At 40.5% G+C, this 25,264-nt stretch overlaps 1 protein-coding gene across 3 annotated transcripts in view; it reads right to left on the bottom strand.

Moving 5' to 3' along the window:
* RALGPS2 (Ral GEF with PH domain and SH3 binding motif 2) overlaps positions 1–21,197 on the bottom strand; it is a 160,676-nt gene extending 139,479 nt beyond the window's left edge. The window contains exon 1 of one of the 3 annotated variants that reach the window (XM_040636250.1): positions 20,857–21,197. The gene's annotated coding sequence lies outside the window, so the exon portion shown is untranslated. The remainder of the gene's footprint in view (positions 1–20,856) is intronic. The other 2 variants (XM_040636249.1, XM_040636251.1) reach the window with 2 other exon arrangements.
* Between the last annotated feature and the right edge of the window lie 4,067 nt (positions 21,198–25,264).

The raw sequence follows: 25,264 nt of genomic DNA, 5'->3' as shown, positions 1-25,264 counted from the left end.
AAGTTCTGTCGATAAAAAGAAGAAAGTCAAAAGTGGAATTTCTTGTCTGTAAGATACCCTCAAAACATTTCTCTTTTAGTAGACTTCCCTTGTCTCCCCAGCTTTAAGAGATAGGATCTAAATCACATAAAGTTACAAAAACTATATCCACAAATCAAAACGGAAAAGTAGCAGAGGTTATCTGAGCAACAACTTACAGAATAAAAGTTATGTTGATCAAACTTACATAGTAATTCCCCACCTATAAATTCCTAAAATCTGTGAAAATCTATGAGGATTTCAGCATATTCACAGAGAAGCAGCTTAAGAGTAGCAACAGAAAACATACAGATTTGTCATGTAAGTTAATTCTAAAAGGCCAGAAACGTTCTAGTCAAATCCTGGGAATCTAAATCAGGATTGGAAGAGGTCTAACAAACAATTTACTTCAGCAACCCTAGAGATCTAGAGTAACCCCAGACAGGAGAGAATCTAGGCTGTGATTACACTCAATCTTCAAGGTCCTGAAAGAGAAAGAGTGAATTACTAATTCAGCTAAGTATTTTGCTTACACTCCTTCATTTAATCCTTACAATGATCCTATGAGAAGATACTCTTATGTCCATTTATGAATAGGGAAGCTGAGTGTAAAGAAATTAAGTAACTTGCCCAGATTCATACAAACTTTAAGCACAGTATTAAAGCCATTGTCTATGTTGCAAAAAAAATTATTTTAAATCTAACTTACAAAATTATTTGACTGATTCCAAGAACACTCAGATGCATTATTAGAATTTTAAGGCAACATGAAATCATAGTTTCAACATTCACATTCCTTTCAATGAAAATTAAACTATAAGTTAAGATACACATTTAATAGAAAATGCAAATGATAGTTTTTAGACTAGACCCAAACAAAATTCACAGGCATATTAACGTTTCTCAAGCAAGCACATTTAAGTGTATCATTCTTTGTTCAAAAAATCATTAGTGGCATCAACTTTACAACAGTTGGCTATACAATTAGATAAAAAGACAAGAACTAGATCTTACATTAAAATAAATTGAATGAATTAAAGATGAAAAACATTTAAACCATAAAAATACTAGAAGTAAACATATGAGATTAAAAAAAAAATCTTGGCAAAGGAAAGTCTTTCTAGGACTAACAGTAGAAACAAACAACACAAGAGACTGACTGAACTGACTAAAGAAAATGTAACACAACAGTAAAACAGTATTTCATTAATTCTAAGATGAGTATATTATCACCTTTTAACATCTCTGAAATCAAGACGTCTCTTAGAATCAAGAGTGTCACGGTTTAACTGACAGCATGTATTTATTCTTAGCTGTACATAAAATAGTATATCTTACAACTGAAGCCATCTTAGATTCAATAAGATACTCTGAATTGACAAAAGACAAAATAGCTGAAAGATCTATAGCAAATGACTTAATATTCTTAATACATAAAAAAAGCTTTTACATGTTACTAATGTTAACTAACAGGCTGTTTCCACTGCACTGGTTATGTATCATTTCTTAAGTTAGGGTTTAACTGTACTAGTCTCTATACTTTTTGTGTATCTGATTTATTTCATTAAAAGACTTTAAATCAAGGGCACCCCGGTGGCTCAGTTGGTTAAGCATCTGCCTTCGGCTCAGGTCGTGATCCCAGGGTCCAGCAATGGAGCCCCAACATCAGGCTCCCTGCTCAGCAGGGAGCCTGCTTCTCCCTCTCTCTCTCTCTCTGCTGCTCCCCCTGCTTATGCTCTCTCTCTCTCCCCCTCTCTCTGTCAAATTAAAAAAAAAAAAAAGAAGACCTTAAATCAAAAGATTAATGCTTTTAAAAGAACATAAGAAAACCGGTAAAAGATATGAAAAGGAAACTGCAGAATGTAGCACAAATATCCAAAAACATGAAAATTAAAATTCCACTGAAAATGTTCAAAACTGCAAATTAAAAAAGGAAGCATTTATTACGTAACAGATCCATATATTTGCTTTTAAAGCTTATCACCGGAGGGGAGTTAAGATGGTGGAGGACTAGGGGACCCCTTTTTCAGCCGGTCCCCTGAGTCAAGTTGGATAGGTACTAGACCAGCCTGAACATCCACGGAATCAGCCTGAGACGCAGGAAGATACATCTGGATCTCTACCTCCAGCGCTGAGTATTGAGGTACGAAGCAGGGAGCCGTGAAACCGCGCACAGATATCGGAAGATAAACGGAAGGGGGAGGGAGCCGCCGTGTTCGGGCGCCGGGAAGCGGTAGCCACCTGCACAGGGGAGCCGGCGGACTTGCAGACGGCACCCGCGAGAGAGCAGACTGAGACCGTGAGCCAGGAACGGGCGCCACCAGACTGAAAACCAGAGCTCCGGTGCACTCACTGGAAATAGACTGAGACCGTGAGCCGGGAGCGCGCTGGGCGGCTGGGGGCTGGCGGCGTTAGAAACACAAAGGACAGAGACACTCGGGCCCTGGAAGTGAGGGCTGGGACGCTGGGGGTGGGGCACACATCCAAGGACGCTGCAGGGTTGAGCAGCACCAACAGAAACAGAGTTAAAGTGGCCAGAACATCAGTGGAGAACGGTCCATGATCCCTCTGTTCTGAAACAGAGGCTGAAATTCAGCCACTGTTGCTCTCTCAGAAGAGGCACAGCAAACCGCCAGGGAAAGCCGCCAGAGAACAAAAGCCTGGAAATACAGGCTCACAGGGTACCCATCCCCATCCCCCTCGCAGGGGATAGGGTGACTAACCCAAACAGGGTTGCCTGAGTGTCAGCGCAGCAGGCCCCTCCCCCAGAAGGCAGGCTGAAAGATCAAGAAGCCCACATCCCTAAGATCCCTATAAAACAAGGGCGCACGGCCTGGGTTCCGGTCAATAATTTGGGCTCTGGACAAGATGTGTAGACTTGAAAAAAGTATTAACGAAAATGTTAATGAGAATATAGAATCTCTAAGGGCGGAAATGAGAGCGAATCTGGCAGAAATTAAAAATTCTATCAGCCAAATGCAGTCAAAACTAGAGGCTCTGACGGCCAGGGTGAATGAGGCAGAAGAACGTATCAGCGAATTGGAGGATGGGTTAGTAGAAGAGAAAGCTAAAATAGAAACTTGGCTCAAAAAAATCCAATCTCAGGAATGTAGAATGGAATTCAGAGTAACGATGGTCAAAATGATGAGTAGAATTGAAAAAACTATTAACGAAAAGGTTACTGAGAATATAGAATCCCTAAGGACAGAAATGAGAGCGAATCTGACAGAAATTAAAAATTCTATGAGCCAAATGCAGGCAAAACTAGAGGCTCTGACGGCCAGGGTCGCAGAAGCAGAGGAACGGGTTAGTGAATTGGAGGATGGGTTAATAGAGGAAAAAATGAAAATAGAAGATGGTCTTAAAAAAATCCACGCCCACGAATGTAGGTTACGGGAGATTACTGACTCAATGAAACGATCCAATGTCAGAATCATCGGCATCCCCGAGGGGGTGGAGAAAAACAGAGGTCTAGAAGAGATATTTGAACAAATTGTAGCTGAAAACTTCCCTAATCTAGCAAGGGAAACAAACATTCGTGTCCAAGAGGCAGAGAGGACCCCTCCCAAGCTCAACCACGACAAACCTACGCCACGTCACGTCATAGTGCAATTCGCAAATATTAGATCCAAGGATACAGTATTGAAAGCGGCCAGGGCAAAGAAATTTCTCACGTACCAAGGCAAAAGCATCAGAATTACGTCAGACCTGTCTACACAGACCTGGAATGAGAGAAAGGGTTGGGGGAGCATATTTAAAGCTCTTTCAGAGAAAAACATGCAGCCAAGGATCCTTTATCCAGCAAGGCTGTCATTCAGAATTGATGGAGAAATAAAGACATTTCAGAATCGCCAGTCACTAACCAATTTTGTAACCACGAAACCAGCCCTACAGGAGATATTACGGGGGGTTCTATAAAAGTAAAAAGGCCCCAAGAGTGATACAGAACAGAAAGTCACAGCCAATACAAACAAAGACTTTACTGGCAACATGGCAACATTAAAATCATATCTCTCAGTAATCAGTCTTAATGTAAATGGTTTGAACCATCCCATAAAACGCCACAGGGTTGCAGATTGGATAAAAAGAAATGACCCATCCATTTGCTGTCTACAAGAGACTCATTTCGAACCCAAAGATGCATTCAGACTGAGAGTAAGGGGATGGAGTACCATCTTTCACGCAAATGGACCTCAAAAGAAAGCTGGGGTAGCAATTCTCATATCAGATAAATTGGATTTTAAACTACAGACTATAGTTAGAGATGCAGAAGGGCACTATATTATTCTTAAGGGAAGTATTCAACAAGTGGATATGACAATTATAAATATATATGCCCCCAACAGGGGAGCAGCAAGATACACAAGCCAACTCTTAACCAGAATAAAGAGACATATAAATAAAAATACATTAATAGTAGGGGACCTCAACACTCCACTCTCAGAAATAGACAGAACACCCTGGCAAAAACTAAGCAAAGAATCAAAGGCTTTGAATGCCATACTCGACGAGTTGGACCTCATAGATATATATAGAACACTACACCCCAGAACCAAAGAATACTCATTCTATTCTAATGCCCATGGAACATTCTCAAGAATAGACCATGTTCTGGGACACAAAACAGGTCTCAACCGATACCAAAAGATTGAAATTATCCCCTGCATATTCTCAGACCACAACGCTCTGAAATTGGAACTCAACCACAAGGAAAAATTTGGAAGAAACTCAAACACTTGGAGACTAAGAACCATCCTGCTCAGGAATGACTCGATAAACCAGGAAATCAAAAATCAAATTAAACAATTTATGGAGACCAATGAGAATGAAAATACAACAGTCCAAAACCTATGGGATACTGCAAAGGCAGTCCTAAGGGGGAAATACATAGCCATCCAAGCCTCACTCAAAAGAATAGAAAAATCTAAAATGCAGTTTTTATATTCTCACCTCAAGAAGCTGGAACAGCAACAGAGGGACAGGCCTAATCCACGCACGAGGAAGCAGTTGACCAAAATTAGAGCTGAAATCAATCAAGCAGAAACCAGAAGTACAGTAGAGCAGATCAACAGGACTAGAAGCTGGTTCTTTGAGAGAATCAATAAAATTGACAGACCACTGGCAAGACTTATCCAAAAGAAAAGAGAAAGGACCCAGATTATTAAAATTATGAATGAAAAAGGAGAGGTCACGACGAACACCATTGAAATTGGAAGGATTATTAGAAATTTTTATCAATAGCTATATGCCAATAAACTAAGCAATCTGGAAGAGATGGAATCCTTCCTGGAAACCTATAAACTACCAAGATTGAAACCGGAAGAAATTGATTCCTTAAACAGGCCAATTAATTATGAAGAAATTGAGTCAGTGATAAACAACCTTCCAAATAACAAAACTCCAGGCCCGGACGGTTTTCCTGGGGAATTCTACCAAACATTCAAAGAAGAAATAATACCTATTCTCCTAAAGCTATTTCAAAAAATAGAAACAGAAGGAAAGCTACCAAACTCATTCTATGAGGTCAATACTACCTTTACCCCCAAACCAGGCAAAGACCCCATCAAAAAGGAGAATTACAGACCGATTTCCCTAATGAATATGGACGCCAAAATCCTCAGCAAGATCCTGGCTAATAGAATCCAACAGTACATTAAAAGGATTATCCATCATGACCAAGTGGGATTCATCCCTGGGATGTAAGCGTGGTTCAACATTTGCAAATTGATCAGCGTGATACATCATATCAACAAGAAAAGACTCAGGAATCATATGATCCTCTCAATTGATGCAGAAAAGCATTTGACAAAATACAGCATCCTTTCCTGATTAAAACCCTTCAGAGTGTAGGGATAGAGGGTACATTCCTCAATCTCATAAAAACCATCTAAGAAAAGCCTACAGCAAATATCATTCTCAATAGAGAAAAGTTGGAAGCCTTTCCCTTAAGATCAGGAACACAACAAGGATGCCCACTCTCGCCGCTATTATTCAACATAGACAGCAACAGCAACAGATTGCAACAGCAATCAGACAACAAAAAGAGATAAAAGGTATCCAAATCGGCAAAAAAGAAGTCAAAATGTCTCTCTTCGCAGATGACATGATCCACGCCCAAACTATTAGAAGTTATAGAGCAATTCAGTAACGTGGCGGGATACAAAATCAATGCTCAGAAATCAGTTGCATTTCTATACACGAATAAGGAGACTGAAGAAAGAGAAGTTAGGGAATCCATCCCATTTACAATAGCACCAAAAACCATACGTTACCTTGGAATTAACTTAACCAGAGATGTAAAGGATCTATATTCTAGAAACTATAAATCACTCTTGAAAGACATTGAGGAAGACACAAAAAGATGGAAAAAATATTCCATGCTCATGGATCGGAAGAATTAACATGGTTAAAATGTCCATGCTACCCAGAGCAATCTACACTTTCAATGCTATCCCGATCAAAATACCAATGACATTTTTCAAAGAACTGGAACAAATAGTCCTTAAATTTGTGTGGAACCAGAAAAGGCCCCGAATCGCCAAGGAACTGTTGAAAAGGAAAAACAAAGCTGGGGGCATCACAATGCCGAATTTCGAGCTGTACTACAAAGCTGTGATCACAAAGACAGCATGGTACTGACACAAAAACAGACACATAGACCAATGGAACAGAATAGAGAACCCAGAAATGGACCCTCGGCTCTTTGGGCAACTAATCTTTGCTAAAGCAAAAAAAAACATCCGGTGGAAAAAAGACAGTCTCTTCAATAAATGGTGCTGGGAAAATTGGACAACTACATGCAAAAGAATGAAACTTGACCACTATCTCACACCATACACAAAGATAAACTCCAAATGGATGAAAGACCTCGATGTGAGACAGGAATCCATCAAAATCCTAGAGGAGAACATAGGCAGCAACCTCTATGACATCGGCCAAAGCAACCTTTTTCATGACACTTCTCCAAAGGCAAGAGAAACAAAAGATAAAATGAACTTATGGGACTTCATCAAGATAAAAAGCTTCTGCACAGCCAAGGAAACAGTCAAAAAAACTAAGAGGCAGCCCACAGAATGGGAGAAGATATTTGCAAATGATGCTACAGATAAAAGACTGGTATCCAAGATCTACAAAGAACTTCTCAAACTCAATACGCAAGAAACAAATAAATCATAAAATGGGCAGAAGATATGAACAGACACTTTTCCAATGAAGACATACAAATGGCTAACAGACACATGAAAAAATGTTCAAAATCATTAGCCATCAGGGAAATTCAAATCAAAACCACACTGAGATACCACCTTACACCAGTTAGAATGGCAAAAATCGACAAGGCAAGAAACAACAATTGCTGGAGAGGATGTGAAGAAAGGGGATCCCTCCTACATTGCTGGTGGGAATGCAAGTTGGTACAGCCACTCTGGAAAACAGTGTGGAGGTCCCTTAAAAAGTTAAAAATTGAGCTACCCTATGACCCAGCCATTACACTACTGGGTGTTTACCCCAAAGAGACAGACGTAGTGAAGAGAAGGGCCATATGCACCCCAATGTTCATAGCAGCACTGTCCACAGTAGCTAAATCGTGGAAGGAACCAAGATGCCCTTCAACAGATGACTGGATTAAGAAGTTGTGGTCCCTATATACAATGGAATATTACTCAGCTATCAGAAAGAACGAGTTCTCAACATTTGCTGCAACATGGACGGCACTGGAGGAGATAATGCTAAGTGAAGTAAGTCAAGTAGAGAAAGACAATTATCATATGATTTCCCTCATCTATGGAACATAAGAACTAGGAAGATCGGTAGGGGAAGAAAGGGATAAAGAAAGGGGGGGTAATCAGAAGGTGGAATGAAGCATGAGAGACTATGGACTATGAGAAACAAACAGGGCTTCAGAGGGGAGTGGGGTGGGGGAATGGGTTAGACTGGTGATGGGTAGTAAGGAGGGCACGCATTGCATGGTGCACTGGGTGTTATACGCAACTAATGAATCATTGAACTTTACATCAGAAACCAGGGATGTACTGTATGGTGACTAACATAATAAAAAAACATTAAAAAAATAATAACAAAATAAAGCTTACACCAAATCAGTGGTAGCATACATAAACACTCAGACACCATGGGCAAGAATGCAAATGTAGCTAACTGCCAAACAAGCAACCCTTCTTTTAGGAATTCATTAAGGAAATGATCAGAAAAGTACAGGAAGACTTATTTTAAAAAGATGTTAACTGTCACTGTTTACAATGTATAAAAGTTAGAAACAACCTACATATCCATCAAGAGATTGCCTAAATAAATTATTATACATGCACACAATGTGATAGTATGCAACCATTAAATATAATGGTATTGAGAAAATGTCTTTGAAAGTCATGTAAGTATTCCTGGAATTATACAAAGACTATTTTTTCCCCTTGTTTTAATTTTTACATTTTTTCTATTTATTTATGTTTAATTGAAGTATAATTGATAAATATACAAAGGCTTTTTATATGAGCACCAGATTTATAAAATCTTTTCTGGTTTGATTTTACTTCTTTATTGAGTTTTAAAATACTAAAATGTGCACTTATGTAAAGTATACGTTCAACTATGTAGCCACCCACGTAACCACCAATCATATGAACAGACAGAACTTTAAGTCTTGTTCCTCTAGTCCCAACCCCTAAACTCTACCCTGACTTTATCAACACAGTTGCGTTTGACCTGTTTCTGAACTTCAAAATAAAAGAATCATACAGTATGTACTCTGTGTCTGCCTTCTTTTGCTCAACATTTTGTGATATTTACCCATACTTCCTAGGAAGAACCGTTCCTTCTTTTTCACTGATGTGTACTATTCCAGTGTAAAGCATAGTACTATTATTCGTCCATTTTGCTGTTCATGGACATTTGGATTGTGTCTCCTTGGGAATCAAGAAAAAAAGCTGCTCTGTTTTGTCAGGTTTTGTAACTTATTTGCACTATCTCCTAATTTAGTTTTAGACATTTCTATTAATAAAATAAAAAGGATCAGGCAACCTAGAAAAATATAAGAAAAAAATCTGATATCTCACCACATATACAACTACCATTTTCATTTTAAGATTTATGTTTTACACAGCTGAGATTACGTTACATATGCTGTTTTTTTCTAAATCAATCCCTTTTCCTTTCAGTTATTTTTTCCCTTTTTCTCTCCCTCTCCTCCTTACCTTAGCCCAACTAGTAAGAAACCTTTATATCTAGCGTGCATTTTTCCACCCTTACTAGATCACCTAGATCACTCACACTCACACACACGCGCGCGCTCAAATTCACATACGTTAGGTTTTTGTTGTTTTACAAAAAGATACTTTATATATTCCTCTGCATCCTGCTTTTCTCAATTAAATATGATGGCAATGTCCTCACATCAGTGATTATTTTTGCCATGCTTTATTTTTTTAACAGCTTTATTAAGCTGTAATTCACATACCACACAATTCACCTATTTAAAGTGTGTAATTCAGGAGATTAAGAGCACACTCATCATCATGAGCACTGACTAATGTACAGAACTGCTGAATCACTATACTGAACACCTGAAACTAACAGGACACTTTATGTTAACAATACTGGAATTAAAACTTTAAAAAATAAAGTATACAATTCAATGGTATGTACAACCATTACCACTCAATTTTAGACCATTTTCATCACCTCAGAAAGAGACTCCATGTCCTTTAGCTCCCACCGCCACCCCCCGCCAGCCCTAAGCAACCACTAATCTATTGCTCTACAGATTTATCCGTTACGGACATTTCGTATTAATGGAATATTACCTGTGGCATTTTCTGCCTGGTTCTTTCACCTAGCGTAATACTTTCAAGGTTCACTGATGTTGCAGCGTTAATGACTTAATGCTAATCCACTGTATGGACATTTCACATCCTGTTTATTCATTTGTTGGTTTATAGACATTTGGGTTATTTCTACTTCCTGCCTATAATGAGTAATGCTGCTTTAAACATTCATGTACATTTTTTTCAGGGACATGTTTTCATTTCTCTTGGGTATATCCCTAGGAGAGAAATTGCTGGTTATATGATAATTCTACGTTAAATAATATGAAGAACTGTCATGCTGTCACCCAAAGTGGCTATATCAATTTTACACTCCTATCAGTGTATGAGGGTTCCAATTTCTTAACATCCTTGCCTACATTTGTTATTATCTTTTTTTTATAAAGATTTTATTTACTTATTTGACAGAGAGAGAGAGAGAGAGTACAAGCAGGGGCAGTGGCGGGAGAGGAAGAAGCAGGCTCCTGCTGAGCAGAGAACCCGACGCAGGGCTAGATCCCAGAACCCTGGGATCATGATGTGAGCCGAAGGCAGATGTTTAACTGACTGAGCCACCCAGGCGCCCCTGTTATTATCTGATTTTTGATTCTAGTCATTCTAGTGGTGTGAAGCGGTCTCTCATTGTGGTTTTTGTTTCATTTCCCTGAAAGCTAATAATATCAAGCATCTTTCCAGGTGCTTATTGCATACCTTTTTTTTTTTTTTTTTTTTTTTTTTTTTTTGACAGAGAGAGACAGCGAGAGAGGGAACACAAGCAGGGGGAGTGGGAGAGGAAGAAGCAGGCTCCCAGCAGAGGAGCCTGACGTGGGGCTCAATCCCAGGACTCCGGGATCACTCCCTGAGCCGAAGGCAGACGCTTAACGACTGAGCCACCCAGGCGCCCCTTATTGCATATCTTTTAAAAATGTCAATTCAGATCCCCCCCCTTTTTTTTTAAAGATTTGAGAGAGAGAGAAAGAGAGGGCACACAAGCGGGTGGGGTAGAAGGAGAGGGAGAGCGAATCTCAAACAGACTCTGTGCCAAGTGTGAAGCCCAACACAGGGCTTGATCTCACGACACCAAGATCAAGACCTGAGCCAAAACCAAGAGTCGGACACTTAACGACTGTGCCACCCAGGCATACCCAGATCCTCTATTTTAAAATTAGGTTGTCTTTTTATTAATGAGTTAAGAGTTCTTTATATATTCTGAATGCAAGTCTTTTATCAGATATATGATTTGCAAATATCTTCTCCCATTCTGTGGGTTGTCTTTCTACTTTCTTGACGGTGTCCTCTGAAGCATAAATTTAAAACTTTGATGAAATTCAATTTATCTTATTTTTGTTTTGTTGCTCCTGCTTTTGGTATCATATCTAAGAATTCTTTGCCTGTTCCAAGGTCATGAAAATCTATCCCATATTTTCTTCAAAAAAGGAGTCTTGTGATCTGCATATATACTGATATCTATTGAGTCTAAAACAAATGAAATCACTGGATCATAGGGCATACATGTGCAGAGGGTTAGCAGATGATACCAAAGAATTTTCAACAGTGATTTTACCAATTTTCAAACCTACCTGATATATCTGAGAGTTCCAAATGTTCTACATTCTTGTCAACATTTAGTTTCAGACTTTTTCATTAACACCATTCTGATGCGTATACAGTGGTATCACATGATAATTTGTAGTTCTCTAAAAATTATTTGTGAGTACCTTTTCACCCTAGCCATCTGCACAACTCATTTTGTAAATGCCTGTTCCAGTCTTTTGCCCAGGAACCCATTTGTTTCAAAAATGGGTTCCTGGTGTTTTTATTGTTTTGTTTTGACATGTATTTTTTATATACTCTAGATACAAGTCTTCACTTTTACCAGTGCCTTGCCTATTTGCTCTCTTAATAGTATCCTTTGATGAACAGTTCTTATTTAATGAAGGACAATTTATCAGTCTTACCTGGTTAGCACTTATTGTGTCCTGTGTAAAAAATAATCTTTGCCTACCAAAGGGTATTCTTCCATGTTTTCTCTAGAAACTTTATTTTTCACCTTTCATACTGTATCTATAGCCCCTTCAAGAAGCGCATTATCTCTGTTACAAAACTATTTCAGGGAATAAAAAAAGGAAAGCTCCACAACTCATTTTATGAAGCCAGCTAACTTCGAAGCCAAAATACATACATAGAAATCTCTAATAAATTTACTGATAAATGTGGATTTTAAAAAACTCTAAGACAACGGCAAACCAAGTTCAGCAGTGTGAGGAGAGACAAATGCAACACAACTAAGTATGATTGGACCCAATAATGAAAACAGGAGATAATTAATGTATTAATTATTATTTAATACATCCTTTTAGCAGATTAATGAAGAAAATACACATGATCATCTCTACCAATACAGGAAAAGCACTTCATAAAATTCAATACTTCTTTAAATCAGTAAAAAATAAATTCTTGCAAAACCAAGACTAGAAGGTATTTCTTAATCTTTTACAGTTATCCATCAAAAACTTATAGTAAAGTAGAGGAAATAGGGAGATGCTGGTAAAGGGTACAAACTTTCAATTATAAGATGAATAAGATCTGAGGATCTAATGAATAACATGGTAATGATAACTGATAACAGTGTACTGTATAATAGAACTTAAATGTTCTCACACACACAAAAAAAGGTAAATGTGAGGTGATGGGTGTGTTAATTAATGGGGAAATTCTTTCACAACACATCACATTATAAATGTGCCTTACTTGTTCTTGGTGTGTATATTTTAGTTGTATTATATGTTAGTTGGTTAAAATATAAATGTGTATGAAGGCAAACTTTTTATCTTTTTGTTTATAGCTGTACCCCCAGAACCAAGAACTATTCCTGCACATAAAAAAAGAAAAAAAGTCACAGAGCATTTTCTTTCTTTTTTTTTTTTTAAGATTTTATTTATTTATTTGAGAGAAAGTGAGAGACAGAGGGGGAGGGAAGTAGGGAGAAGCTGACTCCTTGCTGAGCAGGGAACCCAAGGCGGGCTCGATCCCAAGGTCCTGGGATCATGACCCCAGTGGAAGGCAGACACTAAACCGACAGCCACCCAGGCGCCCCGTCGTGGAGCATCTTCTAAGATTTATTTATTTACTTGAGAGAGAGAGAGAATCTGAAGCAGACTCCTTGCTGAGCACGGAGCCTCACACAGGGCTCTATCCCACGACCCTAACATCATGACCTGAGCCAAAACCAAGAGTCGGAGGCTCAACCAACTGCGCCACCCAAGCGCCCTGCTCCAAGACTTTTTTTTTATTTCTTTGACAGAGCAGGAGAGAGAGCGAGAGAAAGCACAAGCAGGGGGAGCAGCAGAGAGAGAGGGTGAAGCAGACTCCCCGCTGAGTGGGCTCAATCCCAGGACCTGAGCCAAAGGCAGACACTTAACCCACTGAGCCACCCAGGTGCCCCCTCAAGACTTTTTTTAAATTAACAGATAAATGAATGATTCTTAAATAAAAATCTGCACTTGGGGAAAAAACTGTAGTACTTTCTTCTGGCATTTCTCTAGATATAAGCATTATATAGGCTAAGTTTTGTATGCATTAAAATTTATATACATATATGTATATATTACATATGAAAATATTTCTAATGAAATTAATAAAATAACCCTATCTAAATAAAAAAAACCTATAGTAAGATATCATACTTCATGAAGAGATCTTAGAGATATTCCCATTAAAAGTCAGGAACATGACATTCAAGTGAGCCCTCACTGCTGCCCGGCAATCACACTGTATTTCCCCATTCTGTTCTGTTCCCTTTTCGATAGAGGACTACATCATGTATTTTTCCCTCTTCTCAAACCCCTAATACACACTCCTATTCTTCCTTATTCTCAACCTTGCTTCCCATACACTAAAGCAAACAGAAAACCTTAGCTGAAAACTTCCCCAAGCCACGACCATCATGTCTGTGTCTATACACAGCTGACCCTTGAACAACACAAGGTTGACTGCACGGGTCCACTTATATGTGGATTTTTTTTTTCAATAAATACAGTACAGTACTGTAAATGTATTTTCTCTTCCTTATAATTTTCTTTGTAACATTTTCTTTTGTGTAGCACACTTTATTGTAAGACTGCGTATATAATTCATATCAATATACAAAATATGTGTTAATTGGCTGTTTATATTATCAGTCTAAGGCTTCCTGTCAACAGTAGGCTATTAGTAGTTAAAGTTTTGGGGAAGTCAAAGGTCACATATGAATTTTTGATGGCACAGAAGTTGGCGCCCCAACCCCTGTGTTGTTCAAGGGTTGTTCAAGGGTTCAAGGGTCAACTGTAATCCATCTTCTCTCCTGTTTCTATAAACTCTTCCCTACTCCTATTAAGGCAAAGGCTAATCCTTCCACCTGTGCACATAGGTCAGGAGTCAGCAAACCATGCCGTGCTATCTATGGGTGCTTTCACGCTATAAAAGTAAAGCTGAGTAGTAGTCAAAGAGACTGTTTTGCCCACAAAGCCTAAAATACCTACTATCTAGACCTTTGAAAAAAATTTCGGTGACCCCTGTAGATCATCTCTCCTCTCATTTAATATGGGCACAGCTGGTTGCAAGGGCCCATTAAGTTCCATGCACAAGAAATAAAGTAAGATCAACACAAGACACAACATCAGGGACGTATCAGATAAATACTCATGACCAAAAAAAAAAAGGGATCTTAACAGGGAGAGGTCACCTACAAAGGATGAAGACTCAATGGCATAAGACTCTCGAACAACTACTTGAAACTAGAAAATTATATTGCAATCCCTTAAATCTTGAGGGAAAATTATTCTACCTTGGAATTCTATACCCAGACCAGCCAAATTATTAACCAGGTACTAGCATGGAAGCAAGCTATTTTCAGCAATATGAACATCTTAAAATTTTCACCTCCTCATACATTCTCTCTCTTGAAAGTTACAGAGGGATATATTTCACCAAAACAGAGGTATAAAAGGAGAAAGAGGAAGGCATAGCTCCAGAGGCCACAGGCTCTGACACAAACAAAAGACAAAGAGAACTCTCAGAATCCTGAAGGCAAATCACAGGCTAAACCTGGGAGGCAGAAGTGGAGAGCCACAGTGCAGATTTGAGCCAAAGCTCAGAGAGACCTAGGGTTTTTTCCCAATTTTTAAAAAACTGAACAATGATCTGATATGCTTGAACATACTGGGACAGCTTCTAAAAAAAAAAAAATTAGAGACAAATAGGAAACTAAGCAAAAATTTTAAAAGAAGAAATTTTAACTCCAAGAAATATAATCATAGCACACTGCAAAGTTCAAAGGTGAACATATTACAAGGTCATAATAATGTGAAAAATGAACACTGCTTTAACCAAAAGCATGCTAACACTGGGAGATGAAAGAAGAGGACGTTCAAGGTGGCCTAGGAATCCTGAAGCACAGACTCATCCTCCACAGGAGGAAGCCAGGAGGTAATATCTAAAGTTGAAAAACGAATAGTATTTTAAAATATGGGAGTAAATCTCAGAAGAAACAGCTGAAATATCAGAAATGGCTGCTCTGAGAGAACATAGGACGAAAAGTTACACCAAGATGAGGCAGGGATGGTGTTTTTCATTCTAAGTCCTCTATATACAACTGCACAGCTGTATTATTTAAAGTCAAAATTAATGTGTTTGTTTTAAAACAAAACAAAAATAATGGTTTTTGTGTCATTTAAGGTCAATTAATTCACTCACCCCACAAATATTACCTAGGTATTGACTACGTGCTAGGTACTTTTCTAGGTGCTAGGAATACAACAGTGAAGAAAACTAAGTCATCGCCCTCAGGAAGCTTACATCCAGAGGGAAGAAAATAATAAACAAATTAATGTATGCTATCATGTCAGATTAATTAGTGTTGTGAAGAAAAATTAAGGTAAGGGTAGAGTGTGATAAGGATGCTATTTAAGTAGGGTTTTCAGAAAAGGGCTCCTTCCAAGAATCAGCAAAAAGGAAATCAACCTAAAAATGAAAGTGTGTTTTAAGAAAACATCATGAAAGTGAGATTACAGAAGGGTATCAATTAAGTTCAAGGTGAGAGCTTCATTTTAAGCCTCTCACACTCCAACATATCATTCAAGAGCCTGTACCACAAGTTCTCAGTAGTGGCACATGAATCGCTAGGCACCCTCAACCTAAGTCACAGAGCACTGCTATTGATACTCTTCCTATGTCCACAGCCAGCCATTACTTATTAAAGTTACTGCATAAATTTATACTCAAACTTTTTTCTTTTCATAGAATATGTAGATATTTATATTTCAACTATGTAGTTGAAAGTTTTCCTAAATCAAAAGCTTAACACATTAGTCAAGAAAGATTCCAGATTAATTCCAAGTTACCAAAATTTATCACATCCAATCTTCATTCTCTCACTAAGGTGGAACCCTAAACCACTGGCAATAAGATGCATTTAAAGAAACTATTTATAGGGAAATGCGAAACATTCATTTTCCTCTCCAAGGAACCTCACTCAGGCTGAGGTAGAGTCTCAACCTCTTTAAATTATCTTTTCACTGAAAACTGGGTAACAAAAAAATGTAGTATTAAGATTGAAGGGATAATTTTATTCCAAACATGGTTGTTATACAATAAAACCTCATATTCAAAAAATAGCACTGATTTTAATACATCTTATTCTCAAAACACTTATAAAATTAAAAGTACATCAAAACTATATCTTTTTATATAGCAGAAAAAGTGATAATGAATGATAGAAGAAAGGCAGGCAGGGGAGAACCCCCGGAAATCACCCTTAAAAGGATTTTACAAGGAGCCCACCACCCTCTCCCACTGGTAGGTAGATGACAAAAACCTAACTGGATGACAGGCACATGGAGGGTTAATCAGATTAAAACAAACCACCAACAGCCCCATAAAACCCCCTAGATCTAGAGGAGCCTGGGTGGCTCAGTCGGTTAAGCATCTGCCTTTTGGCTCAGGTCACGATCCCAGACTTGTGGGATCAAGTTCTGCATGGAGTCCCGTATATAGTCCCATATCGGGCTCCCTGCTCCTTGGAGAGTCGTTTTCTCCCTCTACCCCTCCCCCTGTTCGTGATATCTCTCTCTCCCCCCCCCCCACACTCAAAAAAACAAAAAAACCCTAGATCTAAACGCCAAATCGGCAACCCTCTTGGGTCCCCTCCCTCTTCGGGAGCTTTGTACTACCAGTCAATAAACTTTACTATCGCTCCATAAACTCTGCTGCCCCCCACTCTTCCTCTGGTCTACCTCTTCATTCTTCTAAGCCGTGAGACCAAGAACCGCGGGAGCACCAAAGGAGAAGAAATCCTGTACAGTGATACTTTTAGATTTCAGGTTTTTAAAGTTTAACCCACAAAAAGAAAGTAAATTCAACTAACCATATTTCAATTAAGAGTTGGGTTTAAAGTTTAGAAGTTATTTAGAAATTTCTGGAAAAGCAGACGGGTAACTACTGCACACTGAACTGTAGCACTAGATGTTGACGCTTTCCCCGCCGAGCTCTACTCCCAAGATGGAGCACTGCCGTACAGGAACAGCGACAACTCGGGTTTGGGTTCACTGCTTGCTTACTGGCGTTGTGCTTCCACATCTAAAATAGAGATAATAATGCCACGAAGTTAGCAGTCCTAGGGGCGCCTGGGTGGTTCAGTCAGTTAAGCATCCAATTCTGCATTTTGGTTGGGGTCATGATCTCCGGGTCGGGGACGAGCCCCACCAGGACTCTACTTGGCGGGAGTCTGCTTGGGGATTCTCCCTCCTCCCTCTGCCCCTCCCCCTGCTTGTGTGTGTGTGTGTGTGCGCGCGCGCGCGCGCCCGCGCTCCTGTACTTCTGCGCATGCGCGCTCTCTCTCTCTCTTTCTGTCTCATAAATCTTTAAAAAAAAACAAAGTTAGCAGTCCTGCCAAAGAGAAGTACCCATATATTTAAGTGTCAATAACATATATTAAAAAGCTTTGTGATCTGCAAAGAACTACGCCAACAGTGATATTTTAAACAAAAAAGAAAACTGTCACTTCCAAAATTTTCTGATAGCAATAATGGCTTTCAGATTCAATGGAAGAACAGTGGGACACCGGTCCACTCACACAGCCACCAAAAGAAAAGATGATTTTTTTAAAAAAGATTTTATTTATTTATTTGTCAGAGAGAGCACAAGCAGCAGAGCGGCAGGCAGAGGGAGAAGGAGGCTCTCCACCCAGCAGGGAGCTGGCAGCAGCACTCCATCCCAGGACCTGAGCTGAAGGCAGATGCTCAACTGACTAAGCCACCCGGGCACCCCAAGAAAAGATGATGTTTTTAAAGACTCAGACTTAAAAAAAAAAAAAAAAAGACTCCCTTATAAACAAATAAGTGCTGAGAGAGAGAATATTTTTAGCAAATATTTAACTATACAAACCAAGAGACTAAAGTTGTTTAACCACATGTAAACTGTGCATCATCTGACTTCAGGTAGAATGTTTATTTTTGGTTATACTTGGGAACCAGATACCCAATGTATATAAACATCAGCATATTTTTTAAACAACTGTCTTAATGCTTTTGTTCACTTAGTAATAATTCCCACTATTCTTAGAAGGAAAAACACAAACAATATCCTTAACCAAAACTCATCATAGGAGTTTTTACTTCTTAAACTTTTAAACTAACATTAAACAGCATTATCTGACGAGTAGTAGACTACTTGCCCACTTAGTCTTTAAACTCCATCAGAGCACAGACTTGTCTTTTTCTCTGTTGTATCCACAATACAACACGTAACTGGCACCAAGTATGTACTCAATAAACATGTGTGGAATTAATGAATGAGGGAGTGAGTGAACTGGGCTTCTAGACTAAAGCTTAAGTGTTTTAAGTTGCAAGAGAACATTTTCGCTTATATATCCATCACTCAGTACAAACCACCACAGTCTCAACTGTAATGACATAATAAACTGAAAAAGACACATACTGGGTGTTTGAAAACACAACTCTATTACTGGTGTGTAACATACAAAGTAAAAGATTCACAAAGCCAGTTTTTTAGTTATATTCTAAAATTTTGGTGTGTTCTTTCTGATATCAAAATATACACATATATCAGAAAAAGCATGCTGCAATCTTGATCAACCAAACACTATCTTTAAAGTTCTGTTGCAATAGTGAACAGTTTTTCCAGAGTCCCACACAGAATATTTTGTAAGGCAAATTCCTTAATTAAAGGTGAAATAAAATGGGAAAAAAGGTAGATCTTACTATTTCAAAATTATTATACTGAATTTTAAAAACAGAAAATAAACCAAGTTTAGAATAAATTAATTACACTGAAATAATTTACTCAAGAAGGCATCTAATATACTTATATTTGATTTTCAAGCTAGTAAGACATTATTTTCCAAAATTTTTAAGCTAGATGATAAACTTTATACTCACAAAGCTTTAATTAGAGAAGTTATCTTTAAAATAATACTGTTTGGATAAGTTCCTTCATAATTCTAAAGTCTACAGTAAGATATTCAGCAGTAACAGTACAGTAATATACATTATAATTCTACCCAACTTGCACAAGCATAATTATCTGGGTGGAACAGGCTTTATGGCTAGCAAGCTATGATCTGTGAGTGCAATAATATACGTGCATGGATCGAAAAGTTTCCCAAGATTCTGATGGCCATCTTCAAAGAGACTTAAACAAGAGTCGATTTGACGGGGAATACAAAAATACAACAAAATCAATTCATAAACACCGGTACGAAAACAAGGCTCTCTGTAACTACAGCGTTGGGGCGGGGCGGGGGGGGGGCGGCTGAATCCAGGGCACATAAAAGATAAAACACCATTAACTGCTGCAAGTGTTTCCTACTTCACGGTCTTAAACACCGGGTATTAGATACTTCTTTTCAGCACTCCCTTAAACAGAAATTTAGTGTTTCGATTGCCCCTCCTCCAGTTAACATCAGTGCCCTTTCTTCCTCCTCCCTTACCCCTCCCAGTTCAAACAAATTAACATTTGTACTAAGGTACCTCCTATCAGCTCGCAGCTTCTTCCCAAACACGCCCACGTATACTGAAACTGGCCTGCTTCTACACAACACACAGCTACAGGAAAAGAGCTCCGAGGGGGGCAGGTGGGAGGATAATTTAGCTCCGCACAGGTTTAAGGCTATTTTCCAGATATTAGCTCCTCGCACTTGCCTGGGGTTTCTGCCAAATCACCTCCAAAGCACGGTGTTTATGAGCCTACCTAATCCGATACTGCAATGGAATTCCGGACATTTGCAGACAGATATCCCGGCTTTGCAAGTGTTTGATCAGATCCGTCCGGAATCTCTCCTTTTCCCGTACGCCCGCTCCTAGCCGTACAGCAACCCGACCTCCGGCCGCGCCCCCGGCCCCGCACCCCGTCGCGCGCCCGGCCCGAGGCCAGCCTCTCCGGGTCCCGGGTTGACTGGCGACCCGGGCTGCGGGCCGCTCCGCAACAGGTCACCCTGACCGCGGGCGCGGGTTCGCGGGCAGCCGCCTCGGCTGCCGGCTTCGGGGGCGCAGCGCCAGGGCCAGGGGAGGGGGTGTGGCCCGGCTCCGCGGTCCCAGCGCGGCGGTCTGGACTCTCGCTCACCTGAAGGGGGGCTGAGGCGCAGCCGGGGCCAGGGCAGCGCGGGCCGACGCCAGGGGCTTCCGCCACCCAGGAGGGAGAGCGAGGCGGCCTCAGGGGAGCCTCCGCGCCTCCGGCCTCGGCACAGAGACCGGGAGCGGGGACCGCACGGCCGCCTCCAGCCTCCGAGAGCGAGGCGCCGAGGGAGGCGCGGCCCCCGGCCCCCAGCGCCCTCCTCCCTCAGCCCGAGCCCCGCAGCCCCCTCTCCGTGCCGAGGGCGAGCAGCCCTGGGGCCCGCCGCCAGGAGATCCACACCGCAGCGCCGGAGCCGCCGCCATTCCCCGCGCCGCCGCCGCTGCGGCTCCGCGCCGCCCTGGGGGCGCAGCGCACCCACCTTCCCTCCCCCGCACCGCCCGCCGAGGCTCCTCACCGGGCCCGCGGCCAGAGCACCGACCTGTGCAGCCGCGGCCGTGGCCTCGAAGGATGGGAAGACGACGCCGGCTTGAGGCTTCGCCGCCGCCGCCTAGGCTAGCGCCCGGCGACCCGAGCAGTCGGCGTCTCTCATTCAGCACCCGCCGCCGCCGCCGCTCGGGGGAGGGGAGTGAGCTGGATCCACCCCGTCCGCGCCGGGGGGTGGGGGAGGAGAGCGGACCTGGCGGGCGCGCGCAGGGAGGGCGGGGCGGAGCCGCGCGCGCGCGCCCTAAACGAGCGCGTTCGCGCGTGCCCCCAGCGCCGCGACTGGCGGGGTCTTCGCCGCGCGCGCCGAGCCAGCAGCTCTTCTGCCCCACAAGCCCAACTGCCGCGGGGGACCGGTGTCCGCGGCGCGCGCCGCTTGCCGCAGCCCCTCGGCCCCGCGCTCGCGGGAGGGAGGGGCCGCTACCCGCCCAACGAAGGGGCGGGGAAGGGTTGGAGGGCCGACAGGTGGGGCACCCGCCGCAGCCGGCCACCTCCTCCCCGCACGCGGCCCACCATGGCGAAATCCACCCTGGTGTCTGTCGCTTTCAGCGCTGGCACTTCATCGTTAAAGCCGAAGAACAAAGTCTGGAAACACTTGGCCCCCAGATGAAATATTCTGCCCGCGTCAGCGGTGGTTGTAGTTAGAATTAGTCGCTGCGGGCAAGTGAGGGGTCTCCAAATGTGAAGAGCCACCCACTGCCGTAGGACCATAAATTTTGATGATCAATACTCTCACACATAAAGCTTCGGGAAATGTTAGAAGCAGGCCTTTGTAAGTGTTATGCAGGGGACTGCCCTTGGCTTAATAAGCAAATGACAGAAATTTGGCATCCCCGGGGTCTCTGATTGATGAGTTCCAGGTGAAAAGTATTTTCACGTCAATGCACGAACGAGATTCTGAAATATCAAATATTTTCTGTGAATGAAAAAGGAATAGATTCGGTATAAATGGTAAAAGGGTGTTGTTTCGGAGGGTGCACTGTATGGGGTGGCCTACTTAAAATTAGCACCATTTGATGCAGTGTGACTATAAATGGAAGGTTTTAAGTGAGCCACCTTTATATACGCTGTCATTAGACCGTTTGGAAATGGATGATTATTTGATGATCGGCAGCTCTTTCTTTAGGCAACGCGCAGTAGAATGTGGAAGGAATACTGTGTACTAGCGTTGGGTGTAAAACATGAAAGGACCAAAATTGTTCCCACTTGGTTTCTTTCCTCCCTTTAATAACCACTAAGCAGAAATGATTAATCTTGTATATTGAAGAATACTAATTATTTCCTTCTATGACTGCCTGGTATCCTAGCCCTTTATTCTTAGGGAAGCCAGAATACCTTTCAACCCCTTCCCACAAATAGGGTTACTTCTTTAAAGCCTTCCCTCCCCATCTCCACACCCAAAGGTAAGTTGCCAAAAACAAAAAAACAAAAAAAACCAAGCCCCCAAACAAAACAAAACAACAACAACAAAAAACCCAGGGATGGACAAAGTTCATGGTTTTTCAATTTTATTGCATTTTGCTTTCAAAGAAAGTCTTGAAAGGAATCATAATGGAATCACTGGGAGAAGTAGAGAAACCAAAAGAAAGAAAAAAACAACAACTTTCAAATGAGAATAGACTTAGGAAAAAGAAAACAGACTACTGGTTAAAAGGGGGGAAGTGTCTTATATATACAGAAAGTTTTCCCATAGATGCTAATTGCTTCAAGTCCCAAAGAAACAACAGGCAAACAGAATTAGCACTTGGAGGGAAAACCTTTCTAGTTATCAAGTTAGGTAAATGTTTATTCTTTTTAAGTGTTAGTGGGAGATTAAGGAAAAGGTGGTTGGCTGTGTGCCAACAATAATACATACAACAATTACATACACACACACACATATCCCATTATCACTGCTTTTAAGAAATAAGAAAATTGAGGAACAACAAGGAATTCTAGTATTAATGTCTTGCAATCACTTTAAACTTGAATTAGGGTTTCATAAAAACAAATGTGGCTGTGTTCCTACATCTGCCAATAATTTTCACAGTTTACTGTAAGAGCAGTTGAAGTTTTCATTTGGACTTTGAAGAGGAAAAAAGCAAGTGACTCACGAAGGTAGGCCATGGTTATACTAAATTCTTATACGTACTGAATTTCTGAGTTTGGAATAATTACTCAAAATCTGTTTCTTGTATTGATAACCTCTAAAATAATAGTTTCATTAACCTTTTAGAGTTGTGTTGAGTTCAAACTTCTGAAATTGGTGAGATTAAGAATTGACGAATAAAAATACCAAAATAAGTTTATTCTCAACTTGGTTTTTTTTTTTTTTGTCGTAGCTTGGGAATTATTTTAGAAAGCCAGTGTCCCTTTCCATTTATTGATATGCAAATGAAACAATGGCTTTTTGTACTTAAAGAGGACCAGCAGCAAATTTCTTTACCAGAGCATCTTTCATCACAATTAAATTCTGTAAGTTGCTTTATGTATTCCATTTGCTTTTGCCAAAAGACAAGAAATATGCAAAGTCTTAGTATAACAAAAAGTACTAATGTATAAAGGGGAAATGCCATTATATAAAATAGAAATCAATAAGAATCCATATGCTTAAAATCGTTTCAGAGGAATCACCATTATGTAACAGTTTTATTACTATCCATCAAAATTATTTCCAAGGGGTAAGCCAAAGAACTCATTTAGATATAGAACAAGCAGTTTCAGAGACAAGAGACCACCGCAAGAACCCGGCCAACAAACAACTCCTCTCATTACTGCTGTCGGAATCAAACTGGCATAGTTAGAAAGCTTATTATTTCAATAACACCTAATTCTATTACAACCAACAGAATTTTTGCCATCACATAAACCTCTATTATTTCTCTAACCATTAATCTCTTTTTTTGAAATGTACGTATTGGCCGGACATTTTGAAAAAAATTATCGGTTATGTTTGCAATGTTGTGATTTAAAATCTAGGCAAAAATAGCATACCCAAAATTCACTCTGAGGGAAAGGATATATGGGAGGACTTGGAAGAGGTAGACACACATTCTCCAGAAATCTGACACCAAGGTACAAGGAGAGCCTGCCAGGATTCCCAATCAAGTGAGACATACCACAGATACCAAAGAACAAAGATAATCAACAGCCCATTCAAATATGAGTATCAACTGTAAAAAGGCATAAGGCCTAAGATTGAGCTGTTCCTCACATGGACGACGCTATGCAGAGAATGGATCAGCGGGGAAGCATTTACTTAACGATGACTAATGCTTCCCCGGAACAAGTCTTGGGCACCAGCTAGTATAGAAATAAATGTTTGCATGAACTAATAATTTTCAATATTAGCTTTAAAGACGATTTCAGTAATGCCTCAATTATCTGACAGGTTAAAGAAGGGGCAGTGAGGGATTGAACATAATTAGATATTCTAGATAACAGAGGTTTTCATCTTAAAGCACTAGAAACAATTGAATTTAAACCAGGTGTATTGATTTTTTCCCCCGAAATATGACCAGTTTCTCTGCCTTAAACTAAATAAACATAGTATAGTTTAACCTATTCCTAAGGACCCAGAGGTATTTTATAATCAAAAGTGATAATACTGAGATGTGTGTGGGAGCTTAGAAGTACCTGGTATCCTTCACCCTACAATAAATAATCGTGGCCTCCTATGTTCTTGACTTCCTTGGAGTCTAATTGATCTGGACGGGCTCCTTATTGACCTTCCTGCTGTCCCTCTGCTACAGCACTGCCTGCACACATATATAAACACACCTCCCTTTGAATTGTCTTATCACATTAGCCTGGGAAACCAAACAACCAACATTGTTAATATATGTATAAAATAAGAGGAAAGAACCTCAGAATATGCTAAAACAACTCCAGTATATGGGGGACATTTACCTAATAGAAAGGCCATTTGCCTACTTTCATGTTTCCCTCAATAGTTTGGATATTTGAGTTTACCAGATAAGTGAATCATTATTGCATTCTACTTTCTTTATATAATTTTAAGCATTGTTGTCCATACTTAATGGAAGGTGAGGATCTTGGTTGATAACATTCATTACAGTAGTTTCCTTATACATCCTGCATTCGAAATAAGGTTAGAAGTAAAAGCCCCAGGAATTCGTAAACCCATACCAATAATAAATAGATAAAATGAGTGGAGTAGAAGGGCATACTCTTGTTTGTGGTGGACTATTGAATGGCAACAGGTAAGTGTGGAGGGAGTGCTGGAATTGGACAATCCTCATTTTGCGACCATTGTGGCAAAGATTGGGTAAGACTAAAACCATCAATGGATGCTAGATGTAAGGAGACATTTCGATGAGGAACAGGATATTTGCATCATTTCACAGTTCTTCCTATAGACTTCCTATTATTTGCAAGGAAGG

This window comes from Ursus maritimus, unplaced genomic scaffold (assembly GCF_017311325.1).
Source record: "Ursus maritimus isolate PB19 unplaced genomic scaffold, ASM1731132v1 scaffold_2, whole genome shotgun sequence".
NCBI classification, from domain to species: Eukaryota; Metazoa; Chordata; class Mammalia; order Carnivora; family Ursidae; genus Ursus; species Ursus maritimus.
This window is presented reverse-complemented; position numbering and strand designations above follow the sequence as displayed.